Source organism: Onychostruthus taczanowskii, unplaced genomic scaffold, assembly GCF_017590055.1.
Source record: "Onychostruthus taczanowskii isolate IOZ18803 unplaced genomic scaffold, ASM1759005v1 scaffold53, whole genome shotgun sequence".
Lineage (NCBI taxonomy): Eukaryota > Metazoa > Chordata > Aves > Passeriformes > Passeridae > Onychostruthus > Onychostruthus taczanowskii.
This window is the reverse complement of record NW_024502902.1, coordinates 1,090,337-1,107,069: the sequence shown is the minus strand read 5'-3', so window position 1 is coordinate 1,107,069 and position 16,733 is coordinate 1,090,337. Positions and strand designations below refer to the sequence as shown.

General features: G+C 45.5%; 1 protein-coding gene across 2 annotated transcripts in view; it reads right to left on the bottom strand.

Moving 5' to 3' along the window:
• The window catches only part of TCF20 (transcription factor 20), a 130,479-nt gene that overhangs the window by 101,761 nt on the left and 11,985 nt on the right, over nt 1-16,733 (bottom strand). The window lies entirely within an intron of this gene.

The following is a 16,733-nucleotide window of genomic DNA, read 5'->3' as shown; positions in this document are numbered from 1 at the left end:
ACTCTGTCAGGCTGACAACTTTGCTTGCCTGCCTATTTCTCTCTCCTGTATTTCACAGAAAGATGGTATCCTTTCCTTTTCCTTTCTTTGCTCCCGGGCACAAGCAATCAAGAACAAAGGATGAAAGAAAAATGCAGGGGGGGATGGGGGGGGAGTGAGGCGGGGGAGGGACATTTGAGAGTTAGGGAGCAATCTTTAGCAGAGAGAAGATAATTTAAAAAAAAAAAAAAGGAAAAAAGAGATGCAGAGGCTTAGAAAAAAAAACACAATATGCAAATGAGGCAGAACAAAAATCAGAGCTGGGAAAAAAAATAAAATCATACTAAACCAACCCATGTCTCCATAAGCTCTCCGTCTCTCAGACAAGGAGATGCCATTGGGGTGAGGGGTTCCCACACCCTTCTACCAACCTCCACCTCCAGCAGACACCCGTGGCTCACTGCAGGCAGGCAATCTACCCTCTGGGGCATAGCAAAGCAAGGGAAGAGGAAAGAGTAAAGCAATTCTGGAGCAGTGAAAATCCTTGTTTTCTCTCTGAGGTAGGGAGCTGTGGGGCAAACAGAACCAGCCAGGTGCTTCTAACACGATGTCTGTCAAACAATCTGATTTCAAGCTTCACTGGAGGAGTCCCTCAGCAGCTGCTTTAATCTACTGCAGCGCTTTTCCCCCACAGCAGGCAGCATTCCCCTTGTGCCTCCTCCACTCTTCCACCAGGACAGAGGTCCCACAGGAGCAGAGACCTCCATCTCAGCTAGCAGCAGGTTGCCTCACAGACTGAAACACCTCAGGCCATACCACAAGCTAAGGAGGATCAAGCTTGAACTGGAGCTTTCCAAAGGGCATCCAGCTGCACAAGGAAAAGCAGGATTTTGCTCCTGCAGATGACATACTATTCTTGATGCAGAGCCCTCACACTGCTCAGAGGTGGCATCAGCAAAGGTGGCTTCTTCCCTCCAGACCATGGAGTAAATAACTCATCCATCAGCTTGATCATTAGCGACACCGTAGCTGGTGGTGTGTTATGACACACCATAGTGCAGTTACCCTTCTACTCATCGTCATTTATTTCTTCTCCTTCCAAGGTATGGCAAAACATCAGTGCGTGCTCCTCAACTGGGAACAGCGAGAGCTGTAAAAGGGTACTAGGAAGCAGCAGGATTCCTGGCTTTTAGACAAGGTCTGGGGCTGACTCACCTGAAATACCAATTTTTAGCACCAGGAATGCTCTACTTTCATGTAAACAGCAGCTCCTCTGCTCCAGCTTTCAGCTCTCCTATTTGTCCACGTTTCTATTTGAACCATTATCTGTTTGTCCAGTTCTGCCTGTGAACACCCGAAGCTAGGGATATGGCTATAGGTTGGTCCTAACAAAATATTTTTTAAAAAATAATCTATCAATAGCAGAAACATGGCATTACTTTTACTTATTACCAAGGAGCATCACTTTACTCAGTAAATACTAACTGACTACAAGTACAAGTCACAATTGTGTTGCAAAGGCTAGTAAAAAAGCAATTTCAAGAAGCTGACAAATTCCACACCAAAGGTGTCTAAGCTCTGGTGGCATGTGTGAAAGCAAAAGCTAAGCCTTGCACCATATTTTACAAAGGACTGTGGATATCAAGGTAAAGCAAACACGGGAAGCCGTGCTGGTATTGAGGGCACTCAGATATCTAAGAGGAAAACAGCAAGAGAACAAAAACACAATAGTGAGAGGAGAAGGACAAGAGAACAGTAAGTTTTAGCAGAGAATTCTGCCATGCAGATTGGTAACTCCAATCAACTGCAAAGGTCACTTGCACCTCCAGAAACCGGAGTGGCTGCAGGCACTGGCTGCATTTCCCAGGAGCTCCCTTGCTCCCAAGTGTGACTTCCCCACCCCAGATACCCACAGGGAGGCAGAGTGAGAAGATGTATGATGTCTCAGTTCACATCTTAGCCAGGTCTGCATCCCCATCAGTAAGAACTGCCACCACAACTGACACTAATTGGTTCTCTTGTCATGCTGCAGAGGTGACACAGACCACATGGGCACAGACAGGAAGCCTCCCTCTCCCTGGTCCCCTCAGGTCACAGCTAGGTACCCTGGTAGCACAGTGTGCATGCATAGCTGGTGTTGCCACGACGTGTGATGCCTGCTCGGTGAAAAAAGAGCATCACTATCTGGAGCTGTTGAGCCTGCGTCACTCACTGCAAGAAGCGGGGGGGGAAGACAACTACCAGCTTAAACCAGATTTTACTGGTAGGAGCATCACCAGAATCCAGGCTCTCAGGGACTTTACAAGGGATCCTGAAACATTACCAGCTGCAGTTGCAGCCTCCATATCCTCTGTCAGCCTGGAAAAACAACAATTAGCACACGTGTGCATTAGTGCATGCATGTGTTTGCATGAGCCTGCGGTGAAAACATACACAATAAACAGTACAAGGAAGAAAGAGATTGTTGTTTGAAGCTCAAAGAAGCTATTTGTAAAAATCTGTGTGCAACTGAGAATGAAAAAAAGGCAAAAATTACTTTCATCTTTCTGTGAGGCAGAGGGGGCAGGGAATTAAGCACACACACCCCCCAAAGCAATGCCCAGGAAGAATTATGCTGCTCGTGATAAATGCACTTTTCTGGTTCTGTGAAAAATCTGACATAATGAAAGTACCTTGAATGCAATTACTGGCACTTGTTTAGCATGGCAGGGCATTGCACTGCCACTGGGCTCGCTCCTCTCTGCTCCCAATTAGCATGCCAAGTACTCCAGCCACACACATGGGCTCACGGGTCAGGGATTGGCGCGGAGGAGCAGCAAACAGCTACCTGCCCACCAATGAGGGAGCGAGAGATGTGCTGGAAAGCTCCAGCTTCCTTCATTTTACATCCTCCCATCCCTATCACACTCTTTTCCTCCACTCCTCCAGGGTCTCTGGAGGCAGTGATAAAAACCGCAAGCTCTCCCCCTCCTCTCTCAGCTGGTCTCATTCACGGCTCATGGCAGACCCAGTTTCCTCTGGGGACTCACTAATGAAGACGGCCAACGTTAATCTCTTTCCCCCTCCCTGACGGGTCGATTTATAGTTCCACGGAGAGTCCTGGATTGCAGCCAGAGGGCTTGACACATTCTTCTTGTTCCAAGACGAAAGGGGAGGGGGGGAAGAGACAGGCGCGCGCACACATACACACACATTTGTGATTTGGATTCAGCTGGAAGATGCAGCTGGAAAACCTGTTTACCTGTTCTGAAACGGCAGCTGAAGGGAACAGTAGCCAACAGTGCCTTTGTATATATGTGTACACTCCAAACATCTTTGTGTTTCCATAGCACCTCTTCCAGCCCAAAGACCCCAAACCACAGGGATCACTCCCTCATCACCAGGATGAAATAAAGCATCAGTTGTGTGCCAGCGGCATTACCCGTGAGTCATTAGGAAAGGAAGCAAATGATAACTTCTCCAGGATAAACGGCAGGGGGAGGGAAAGGGGAAATTTTAGACAGGCAGGAAGTAATGAACTGGAATTTGGCCAGGACACTGAGGTTACTGTCCCCTCATCTAGTGAGAAGTGGAGTGGGATCTTTAACAATCGATTGATCAAGACCTCATCTCTACCTCTCATCCATAAGAGTTTCCAGTACTCCTTGCAGCTTCTTCAAGAGCAATGCCGGTGCATGGGCTCAGCTGTGGCTCAGGGAGAAATGCACCCCTCTGGTACCCCCACCTGCTCTTCTACAGCACTGCAAGGCACTGCCTGTACTGCAACTCGTCAGACCCGTCACTCCCACAGCTGCACCTTCAAATGAACCAGAGAGAAGAAGAGACTTGGCTATTTTTCTACAACTAAGAGGGAGCATCCCTTCCTTTCCCCAAGTGGCAGTCTCTGCCGTAGCCTTGTCGGAACCCCTAAGCTGGTGCTATTTGTTCAGCTCAGCTCCCCGTGCACACAGCAGACTGGCCTGTGCTGACAGCACAGCTCTGCTAATAGGGTCAGTCAGTGAGCTACTGCTGCAGAGCCGCAGGGGAGCACAAAACACTGCCTTTATTCCTGTAAGACCTATACATTACGTCCTCGCCCCCGCCCCCTCAGGAACCGAGTGGTGGATTTAAAAGGAGCACTGTCAACTCATTTAGGCCCATTATTTTGCACTAGAAGAAATGGCCTTTACAAATCTCAGTGGAAGCACACTCCCATTTCATCTTTAGGTAATCTTGAAGGTTTCAATTGCAGGGCTGTAAACCACAATGCAAAAAAGCACAGACAAATAGATCAGATCAGATATGAGACTGCCCAGACACAGAGTTCCCCTTGCCAAGCTGACTGCAGAGCAAAAATAGAAATGAACACTGCACATAATTATAGTATTTTACATTTCCACTGCACTTTCCATCCTGAACAATCCCCAAATGCACGCACATGTGCACGTGTGTGCATACAGAGAGGTAGGACATTGGGAAAATTCACTTACTTGTGAAAAAACCAAGAAATTTTAGTCCAGTGGTAACAGCTTGTACCGAACCAAAGCCTTCATTAACACAAACACACACACACAAGCTCATAGAAAATCATTATAATGTGAAACAAGACTAGCCAAGCCACAGCAATCTGTAGATCAGCAGCTCCAGCACTTCTGCTGCTGCTCAGCATTTCCCCCAAAACAGAAGATTAGAAACTGATCTTTTATTAGCTCTCGCCCTCTTGTTTCCCAGCAAAGCCCAAGGTGCCAATTCCACTTTGCTACTGCAGGGCAGGGGCAGCTCTGCAGCTGTCGATCCACAGATTTCCTTTCTCCCACTGATGAGTGCTTTGCAGTCTGTAACAGGCACATCCCCCAGCCCCATTCTGCAGACAGCAGATCATCTGAACAGGGGAACTAAAGCCAGGGACAGTGCCCAAACCACAGTGCTCCTCTTTCCCTCCTGACAAAACAGCCCATACCAGGAACAAAAGTCTGTTCTCTACTTTGTGCCACCCAAGCAAGGATGAAAAGAGCCAGGAAAGAACACTTGAAGATAAGCAAGAGCAGAGACCTGATGCTCCAGCAGAAACCTTCGACTTTGGAAGGCTAAGAGACAGGGGAGAGAAGAGCACACACCTCAACCTGGGATGCTGGGTCACTCCTTTCTCCTTCCTGTGTGTCTGTGGCAAGTCAGTCTTGTCTTCCACATATTCAATATCTCAAAGTAGTTTTAAACTCCCATCTGAGCACACAGGCATTTCAATGCTGGTATGTGGCCAAGCACATGAAGAATAGGGGTAGGAAGTTCAAGAGGAGACAGAGAAGGAAGCAGCTCTGAAGCACTACAAATATGAACTAATAGGTCAGAAGCATGGAAGGAAATAGTCTGAGGTTATGAAATGATATAACAGCTGGCTTGAGAAAGCTAGTTGTTTGCTTTTTTTTTAAATGAAAAACAAGAATCTCACCAACAAAACAACGTAATTGAGTGTAGTACACAACTACCTGCTCAGGGAAGAGCCTTAGTCCTTACACTAACACGAGGCCAGTATCTGCCTTTGATGCCCCTCAGAAAAATCTGTTCACTCAGCAACATGCTGCAGTAATGTCTAAAGCTCAGTGAATGACTGGCCTATGCCTCTCTTGGCAGACAGATATTCTGGGGAAGAAAGATATTTTGTCAAGGACACTGTAACAACATTCTCCCCTACACTTAAGGAAACAGTTGTGGGACTGCCATCATCCAGAGAGGACTCCAGGTTTTAATAAGGTCACATCTGAAAGAGCCCCACCTAATAAGCTGCATGGAAGTCAATTTATCGACCTCAACACATGAAGTTGTGGTTGCAGGGTGTGTAGGTAATTCATACCTGATGCTCAAGGCCATCCCCTCTGGCTAAAAATGGGAGACCAACGCAATTTCTTAAATTTAATTTAATTTAGTAATCCAGTGCTTTATTCAGAAATGCAAGGAAGAGCCTGGTTAAAACAGGATTTTTATTTTGACAGTGTCACTTTAACAACAAATAGCTGGCTGCTCAGTTCCCTTAGCAGGAGACAGCAGGTGCTCAGCTGGCTGATTTAGCAGCAGCCACAACTGCCACCACGAGCTGCTGGGTGCAGTTCACAGGCTGCAATTCCCAATTCCCCCGATGCAGACTCCCGAGGAGGGGGAAGGGCTAAGGAAGTGAGAGGAAAGGCAAGGGGGTGAGCTTGGGGTGAAGTGTTACTGAATTAATGAACAAAGCTCAGCGCCACTTCTCTGGGACATCCTCACCAGCCTGACGGGCACCTGTGTGAGCTGCCTTCCCGCAGCCTTGTGTGCACACCTTCCTGCAGAAGGGAATTCAAGGCTTTTCACCCCTCCTCTCCCCTCATGAAACAACATGCCCACTTTTTACATGCATGCAACACCAGCAAGACACTCCGTGATCTTCTGAGACCTTCCCCAATGGCCTCATTTTATGGAAACCAGTGACCTCAGTAAACAACTAGAAAGCAGGAAGACCATGTTGTACAGCCTTGTGCCTACAGAAAATCAGGGCTATGGAAACACATCTTAGAAGAGGGTATGGTACAGCTAGAGGCCTGTGGCAGAGATTGTTAGAGGCCACCTGACAATCATCTTTAAAATGAAAAATAGATGCACATGCGCATGATTTTGTGATTTGGTTTTTGTTGCAGTTTGGCAATTGTATTTTTTAAAACATACAACATAAAAATGTCAAGACAAAAATTCTTGCCGTTTCCTTTGCCTCACCCATCTTGCCCATCCAGCAATGAGAGTTTTTTCTAGACTGAAAGATTATGAGAATCGGTGGGCCAAGAAAATGGTTATCTCCTGAACAGTGAGAGACTGAAAGCTGTGTTGTTAAAAGGGAATGGGATTTTACACAGCTCACAACAAATTCTGGATGGTCTTCACTTGATTTTGCTACTGTCTATACCAAGACTTGTACTTATTGAGTTGTTTTAAGCTGCAGAAAGGCAAAATTCTCTTACCTGCTATTAAAGTATTAGAGCTCACTGAAACATCCATTATACCTCAGCAGCAGTTCTCTAAGGCCTCCAAAAAATTAAAACACAGAGCACACATTACTCTTTATTGCAGCCTTAGATATATCAGGCTTGATGACAGTACCATTTTTTAAATCCATTCTGATGGGGTGAATGGGGGAGACAAACTGGTACAAGCCTAGTTTAGAACAAACATTCCCTTTAGGTCATCTGTAAAACTAATCTAGACCTAACACTAGAAAGCACACTCAAGGACAGAAACAAAATCCTTCCACTTTTTTTTATAAGCATACTCTCAGTGGAAGAGGTTTGAGTAAAAATAATAATATATCAGTATATTAGCCAACTGTTATTGTTGGCTACTCAAGCAAAGTAGGACTTCAACAATCCAGAATTTACACGGCTGGGAGCCTGGTGGGTCCCTGGTTTTTATTTTGTGCCAATTTGCATTCACTCATGCTCCTGGGGAAGTGATGATACCATCAGCAACTTCAGCCCAGCTGAAAAAGTGGGTTAAGAAAGCAATGGACACTCATCAAAAACTAGGTCTTGCCTGCAGAGCGGCACACAGGAGAGGCAAGCTGAAGCACTTTAAGTGGATGGATAAAATGACATAAAACACCCGTATGGACAGATTTATACAGAATGCAAATCTATCCCTGATTTGCCTTCTTCACTACTAAACCTATTTTTACTAAATCAGCTGAAAGTTAATTTCAATCTAAATAAGGGTATGGTCAGATTAGCCAAGCAATTGGGTCAGGGCAGACTAATAAGTTGTTGTCCTTTCAGACAGATATCAGTAACTCACCATATGTGCTTCCAGTCTTCTGCAACACAAAGAAACTTACAGTATCCTCAGAGAAATCTCCCACAAACTGTTTTTGTGAGACTTAAAAATCAAAGGGGCCAGTTTGGCTGGGAGTCAGCAATCTGGTACGTTGGCAGGGGCAGGCTACAAAGGATATCCTAAGAGTTGCCAGTCTAGCACTATTTCTTGGCTCCAAAATTAAATAGACATAAAATTCTTAATTTTCCCCCAAAAATACAGCTTTGACCCTGTAGGGGTGCTGCTCGGGAACACCCAGAGAAGTTGCCACCAAGAAGAGGCATGTCTGCTGTGGGACGTTTTCCAGCCACTCAGAAACAAGGAGCCAGGCAAGGGCTGTTGCCAATTCACACACGCTACTCCAGGACTGGGCAGTGACTCAAGAAAATTGCTTCCTGACATCCTCCCAGCAGTGACCCCAGCCATGCACCTGCCTCAAGAGATGCTAGCATGCCTTTATGGCTTTGACAAGAGATGCCTCACGAGATGCCACGTATTGGCTTTTTTACTTGGAGAAGGGCCACCAAGCCACCTGGGTTCAACACTGGGTGGACAAATCTCCGTCCAGTGTAAGTGGACATTGAGAGATGAGCTTGTCACTGAATACAGGGGAGACACAGAGCTGGCACAGTAGCTGTTTCTTGAGGAACAGCAAGTTGCTGGCAGCAGGGAAAACTCTAGTTTGCTGTCTACCTGATTTTCAGTCCTTCCTGCCCTAGGGTTACATCACCCTTGACTGGGATTTTGTAAGAATGAGAATACAAGAACAGAGAGAAACGTCACTGCTCCCCCAACCATCCTGCACCAGGAGCTGGCTGGGTGTGGACTCAATCCATTGTAGCTGACCATACCAAAATCCTTCCAGCCAAGCTGCCAATGTGTCACGGGCACCATTCTCTCCTGGCAGTTCCATCCATTTAGCACACACCAAGTGCCAGAGCTCCTCGCTGTGTGCTCTCTCCCCCTCTCACCAGGGCTATGCAGCATTAATGTTTCACCAGTGGCTCTCACTCTCCTCACAGCTCCATCAAGCACATCTCTGCTCCGACCTACTGCCCCAGGCAGCTGGCTCCTGACCCCCAGAACCCACAGCTGCCCCAGCCTGACTGCCCCTCAATCCCAGCAGTGCCCTGCATGCCTTTGGAACAGGAAAGCAGCAATACCCCTCACTGCCCCAGGCAGCCAGCTCGGACCACCAGACTCATCCTGCCTGCAGCTTAACAGGCACATTAAGGCTGGAAGGGGAAAATGCCCAGCACCCGCCCTGCATCCCCGCCAGCCCCCTCCCTTCCCTAGCTTGCCACCATAGCGTAAACCCTTTTGTTTCTCAAAAATATTTCTCTGCAGAAATACAGCAATTATTTCAGAAAAATCTCGCCCCTCACCACTGATAGAAATACCATAGTCTGAGACAGTAGCTCTCTTGATGATTGCAGGCAGTGGAATATTCCAGAAAAAAAGGAAGATTTGGGGAGGGGGAGGGGAGGAGGTATCTGGGATCCAATCTTTCTCTCCCTGCCAATCCCCTCCATCTCTAGCAGATTTCATTTTTATCAACAGGATTTCTGTGAAATTTTCCCTCAATCCTCCCTCTCTTCCATTTCAACTCCCAGCTAAGCTCAAAGGTGCACAAGAATAACATGCTGCCACCCTTTTCTCGCAGGCTGGACAAATAAGTCTTCAGCTAGCCACATGGAAGCCATTAAAAATATATTAACATACCCAGCAGGGTCTGTCACTTTTTCTTTTCCTCCTCCCCCTCCCCTTCTTCTTAAACACAGAGAAGGAAGAAATCTTGCCACAGTAACAAGAGGTTTTCATCAAGTCTCATTACCTCAAGCGCAGCCGCGCACCACAGCCCCCACAGAGAACAGCCTTCGGTTCCCGCTGTCATTAAAGGAACGAAGATCTTAAACAAAAATTAAACCCTGGACAGTATGAAGTTGGGAGCACATGAATGGATCAGGCAGGGAAGGGTATGAGAAAGCCAAGGGGAAGAGCAGGAGCAGAGTCACCAGACAGGGCACCTCTCTAGCAGCTCAGGAGGGATGGGGCAGGTTAAATGTGTCCCACAGAGAAGGGCAGGGGGAAGCATTTTCAACATTTTAAGCCAGCACCAAGGTACGTTTTATTTCCCACACTTAGTGACACAACAACATTCTGGGATATTAATAAGGCTCAGGGTGAAACCAGACCAGCAATCATGATAAAAAAGCACAAAGCTTTGTCTCAGTCTGTGATGTTCCATGATAGGATGATTTTGCACATGTTGACACATGCCCATTTCTACTCCAGGGGGTCCTCATCCCTTCCAAACAGCATCATGTCCCATGCATCCTGGAGCAGCTGCACAGCACATCTTAACCTGCAGCAGCTGCTCTAAGCCTGAAGCAGGTGGCTGCTGCTGTTTAATAGCTCGGGAGGAGGGTTTGAAGGGCGGAGGCAGCAACTCTACATTTAAACAAGGGATTTCTGTACCAGGGGGCTGTTAGTCAAAGGGCTATCAAGTCAGAGTGCTCTTAAACTGCAGTTTTTCAAGTATTTCTTTGAGCAAATTGCTCGGTTAAGCAGCTTTCCTCTCCACCTTGGCTACTTTAATCCAGATCAATTCCCTGATCCAGTTCAATGTGCAGCAGCACGTTCAGCTGCACTGGCACAGCTGAACAGGTAGCTGGGAAGCAATAGCAGGAACTGCTGAAAACAACCCTCATAAAACAACACCCTCGGATTCAACAGGCATGACACTTAGACTCACAGCCAGGGGAGCAAGACACTGCATCCAAACCCCATGAAAACAAAGGGAAGAGGGATACTTCATATGTGGTTTAACAGGGAAGAGATGAGCTGAGTCAAAGAGGACACAAACTAAAAATCTGGTGACAGTGTGGCCATGTTTTATGCACCCTTAGACAAGACAGAAGTTTTACTTCTCCCATGCAAATGGAGAAAAGCAAAAAGCTCTCCCTTGTGTAGTAGGCAGTACAGTCAGGAAATGCAGAGCTTGCAGAAGAACCGACAACGGCAAAGCACCATATGGAAAAGTGGACAAAGATCTCCGAGGATCGAGGAGGATAGGAACCCACAGCTGGTGAGGAGTAAGAACTGTGTGGGGACACCAGAGAAATAACTCACCTGCAGAGCGGTGAGGAGCAGAAGGGAACCGGGACATGAACTGGAGAACACAGAGGAAGGATGAGGACAGAGAGGGTCCATGTTGGGTACAGAGGAGGAGATCAGGAGAAACACTAAGAAAGCAACTTCACATCTCTGGTGTCACAACCATTTTGGTTGTGAACAGTTTAGTGGGTCATTGTCCAAACAGTTCCTGGTTCTAGAGTAATTACATTCATTCTTTAAAAAGACATCACATAACAAGGTCTACCAAAATTATGGAGGCAGATAGGAGTACTGACTATACTAGAAACCAACTAGAAAATAGTGTCAATTTCATAATGATACGATGCAAGTCAAATACACATTTGCCTCTGCAGCACTGAAACGTGCTCTACTCATCCCCCCTTGGAAAGGGAATGCAAGAAAGCGAGGAGGTTCAGCAACAAAGAGAAGAGACCTGAAAAGTATCAAATGTTTTCATGAAGTCCACATGGGCAAAACAACAGCCATGTGCTGTGGAGTGAAGTCTTCTAGTGCCTCTATACTACAGCGCATACCAGGGCTGTGACAGTGGGTGCACGCTGCTCTCCCCAGGAAACCTGTCCATCTGCTCACAGCCAGCCACAACTTGGCCTGACTGCCACCAGCCTGGGAAGAGCCACTCCACGAGGAGCTAGCAAGGCAGACTCTTCACCCACAATTGCCAAACTGGATACACTGCATACAGGGTCTACACTGCTGAGCCTTGTGGTTGGTATTTCCACAGCGTTGCAGATGAACAGCTTGGCCAGGTTGCTCTTCCTTGCTGCTTCAACATGGGCAGCGCAAACTCTGTCATGTAAAAGAAACCAAAAGCCCTGCTTTAAACTGACTGCAGGAAAATACTGGAGTCTTACCCACACTTTCAGATTTGACAGCAACACAATTAGGTCATGGGATAGCTGTAACAGATTCCTTGGACTTGGCTCTCTCCAAGGTAGAGAGACACACAAATGCTGCTTCAGTGTCTATTTCCTTAATTGCCAGCAGCCTGGATTCCTGAAAATGGACTCAAACGACGAGTCCATCTCGGATCACAAGTCAGGCCCTTGATGTGGGGTCCCAGATCTCAACTTCTGCAACAGCCCCCAACAGCAGCACTAAGGACAGTGGAGTCTGAGCCAAGGTACAGCTGCCTACAGTTGAAACAGGCCTACAATAAATGCCAGAGGAGGAAGAGAAGCAGGCTTTAGGCAGCACATGCAAGGAAGGCACTGGTATTGACGTAGGCTAAGGTCATCCTAGGGACCAGCAGTCTGACACCCATGATTAAAGCCCAATTAAGAAAGGTTTCCTGACAGAAAAGTCTATTAGGTTGTGAACGGGCTCCCATGGGAAGTGGAAGAATCCTCATCCCACCTTTCTGTAAGGAGCGATGGGACAGGCAATAGGCAATCAAGCCCTAAGACGAGGGAGACTGCCTGATATGGAAAGTCTTGTAAGATGCCTCAGAAGTAATACAAACTTTAGAAATTTCCTCTGCCCCTCCTGCAAAACATCTCGTCCCCAGTTCTGCTGATACTGCTGCTTGCAAGGCAGCACCATGGACTACATCACTGTAGCCTGGGTCATATCACATATTTGGAGGACTGGGGCTTCTAACCCACAGCAGGTAACTAATGCATGCTACAGCACAGTCCTGCCAATGGCTGCACCCCAAAACCAACGGGATTATGGTGGCACAGGACAGGAATGAGAGGTGAGGAAATAAGAATTTCTCAGGCCATGCTACAGGCATCTTTCTATTAACTCTGTCTGCATGAAGTAATGCAAAGAAAGGCAGTGGAGGATGCCACTAGGATGGAAGGTGTTTACTAAACTATGATTGAGTATGGTCAGACCTGTGTAATAGGATATGGCCTAACATACACAGATTATCTTAATTTACAGCAGACAATATCCCTGTTGATAATATATACAGTATCAAGTAAGTGCCAGTTCAGCGTGTCAGAAAGTAACTTAAGTTAGTTAGTTTGAGGTCTGAAAGACTGTCTCAGTTTATACTTCATTTAACATTTTATTGCACCCCTTATATATTTCCTTTTTTCTATTTTTTTGAATGTGAAAAGATCAACTTGGTTTTGAACTGTGCAGATCAACAGGAATGCTTACTTTGCCATATTTAAAGCTAGCAGATGCCTATCTCCTATTTGGTTTGAGGGTTTGTTGTTGTTGTTATGGTTTTTAAGGGGTTTTTTGGGTGGTTTTTTTTGTTTTTTTTTTTTGTTTGTTTGTTTGTTTGCTTGTTCGTTTGGGGGTGTGGGTAAAAGGTGTTAAGGGTTCAAAAATTAATGTTTCATAAAGTTCAAAATTAATGTCTTAACTTGTAACACACTTCCCCTCTCCCACAACACTGGTTGCAGAAGCTACCCAGGGCTGACACCACTCATGAAGCTCCATATGGTTCTGCTTCTCCTCATTTTTCCTCAGCCTAACAAACTTTGGCACTGCTCAGATTTTCCTGGTCCTGAGGAAACAGGAGAGATTCCAGCAACTCCAGTTTCTCCTTCCTTCACTTTTACAAAGCTCCCATGGTGCCATCTGAGAAAAACCTATTGTAATGGCAAAGCATAAAGGCAAACTTGTCTGAACACCACTGACAGTGTAGAGTTTTTCATACTGCATTCAATATTGGTAACAATTACTTATATTGCATTATATTTGAAGAACTTCAGTAACATCAGGGCACCTCAGGCTCAGCACAATTTACACATACACCAACAAATGTCTGTGCCTGACTAACAGGCTAGTAAAGTTTTTTAAGGTAGAAAGGCTTCAAAACAGATTGTCATTTTAAAGCACCCATGAGTTGACAACAGTTTGTACAATTATCACAAACCACTCAGAAAAAGCTTCCAGTACACCTGGGAGGCAACCATGTACACAGTAAGTACCTGTATGCACCATAACTCAGCAAGTGCTTTTTGCAGCTCCCTTCTACACTCAGTCATGAAGGATATAGATCATTTCAGCCTCCAGCTACAGAGCTTTAGCTCAGAGAGTAGCAGCTCACACTTTCAGCTCTGGAGATCCCCAGTTCAATCTGCTGCATGTCAGCCAAGAGGGCAGCTGTCATATAATTACAGCCACAACTTTGCATGTGAAAAAGTAGGGAAAGCGAACAGAGATCTTATTATAGAATTCTAGTTGCAACCTGCAGAACAGCTCCCTATTTAAAGTAACTTCTTGTAAAGAGGAGGGAGAGGGGGCCAAAAAAAAAAAAAGGAAAAAGAGGAAAGAAAATCTTTCAACTCAGCTTCCCAATTCCCACTGTTTTGCGGAACAAACCAGTGCTGCTTTGCAGTCTTTTGTTCCAAATGCATATGTACACTAGATGAAGCACACAAGTGCAGAGCCAGGAATAAGGCTCTTGGCTTATCAGTCCAAACAGGAGAAAAAGCAAAAAAAAAAAAAATCTCATTGCTCCAACTGAGGCATCTGAAGTCCAATAAGGCATCATAGCTTCTTCCTGAACTATAACCATCCCGCAGCAGCCAACCCACTTAGTTATTCAAATTAAGTATTAAAATTTAAGGTCAAGAAATCTTAAGTCAGTTGCATCCTGTTTTTTCCTTTCAGCTTTACATACAAGTTCTTAGGAAGATTTAACAGAACAGAGAATCCAGGAAAAGAGTATGTTTGAAATACAAAGGTACAAAGCATAGTGAAAAACTCACTCTTAAATGAAAAGTTATTTTAGTGAGCGCAACATAAAACAATAAGACCAAGTTTCTTCTTATCCATTCATCTTTCTGCAGATCCTTCTGCACACAGAGTCGTTTTCGAGCCAAACTTTCTTCCAAGCCAGCACAGTCAAAAACTACATTTGAAACAATGTAATCCAGTTTTGAAGAAACTGGGGGGGAAAATCAGTTTTCCCCCAAAAACAATTCTAGAAACCTATTTGAAGCTTAATATACAGATTCCTTGCAGAACATTGCTTTCCCCTCCACAGTTCCTTCCATCTGTCCATCCATCCATCCATGACCCAGCAGTACAAAACCTGTGGATCTCCCACTGCATGAGGTGAATCGGCCCTTTTGGACCACAAGTAACAAATGGAAGCAAACTCTCCAACTTCCTGCAAACTACTTACCTGCTTACTAAATACCACTTAAGTGGACTAATCTGACTCAAACTGTTCAGTACCTGCCTGCAACAACACAGGCTTGCTGAAGCACCTTAACTAGTTCATGCATTCTACACCACTGGCCCTCCAAAGCTCCCTGAAACACACTGCCATGCTTCCAAGAAGATCTGATTAAGTACCTGGTCTGCAGCCAAGCTGGAAGGTGCTCAGGTAAATGCTAATGCCAAGCACAAACCTGCAACAGTAAACTCCAGAACAGAATTCAGCAACACTTTGTATTTAAAACAGTTGAGTTCTCTGCTGACATCCTCTCATCAGCCTTGTTTCTGAGGACCCCTTCTCATTTGGTTCAGTCTTCTGCTTCTCCCTTCAAGCAAACCTACACACAAACTAGCTGACCATCTCCCTTCCTTAAGAAGAGAGTGAGAGAATAAAGGACATGAAGCCCAGTTTTGAAGAAAGCTACATGCAGCTTCAGCAGCACACATGCATTTGGGGTTGATTATGGACATGCAGCAAAACCCTGGCTGGGGTTCATCCCACGGGAGGAACCCATAAAAACATTCACCTTCCACTCACCTCCTGCAACCGAGGAAAGCTCACAAACATCTGAGCCACACTTGTCCAACAAAAGCAGTACAACCCTATGCAGAGATGACTGAAATGAAACACCATTATGCTATTTTCTGGTATTACTCCTGTGAATTCAGTATTGCTAAAAGGTTCCAGATAGACATGCTCTGAAGACCCAAATCCTCTGCCTACCTTGAGAACACATGCAGAGGGAACAGCAGCAAAACTTATATATACATACTTTTCTCTTCCAGCCTCTCAAGGCTGAAATGACTGACAAAGGTCCAAAATGAGGAACACACATAAATTATTAACATTGCACTAGCAGTCTCATTGTTGCTGTAACAGTCTAAAGACTTAACAGAGGCAGGCTCTGCAGGGAAATACTACTTTACTTCAAAATCATTCATTCAGGAAACTTACAGAGGAGAAAAGAATCACACTGCAGCACACTCTGTCAAACCCCTCAGCTTTAATACCCTTCATTTTTAAAGCAAAAGCAATTTTAACACAAACAGGAAATTGATGTGAAGCATAAGAAGCTTCAGATTTCAAGTGAGCAACACTGGAACAGCATTACTTCCGGACACAAATCCCAACACACACATCTTCTCACGCCTGACCTGGAAAGCCCATCCCACTTCTGACAGCCAGGTAAACATTCTGTTTCTCCAGCCTCTCTGCTGGAACAGCCAAGTGGCACACCAGAGAGAAGACAATGGGGAGCTATGCTCTACCAACTGGAGGGGAGCCAAAACGCCACTTCAGTTTGTTTCTTGGAGTGCAACCTGTGCTTTACACCCATGCAAGGCTCCAGATTCACATTCCCACCAAGCTTTTGTTTCATTCCAGGTCTCAGGCAGTACCTGCTGCCACAGTAGCCACGTGACCACAGGCAGTACACAGAGAGACACAGCTTCCTACTGACATATTCCCTCCTCTCCCTTGTTGCAAGGTGAACAGTTCATGCAGTGGTATTAGTCTGTTTTATATTAATTTCAAGAACTAGGACAAATAACCTGAACTTTGACATTTCTGGAAAAAAAAGTTAAATTATTTTCATCTCTCTTAGTAATCAGAATAGATTTATTTTTCATTTAAAACATGAAATTTCACCCCCAAAATATCTGAA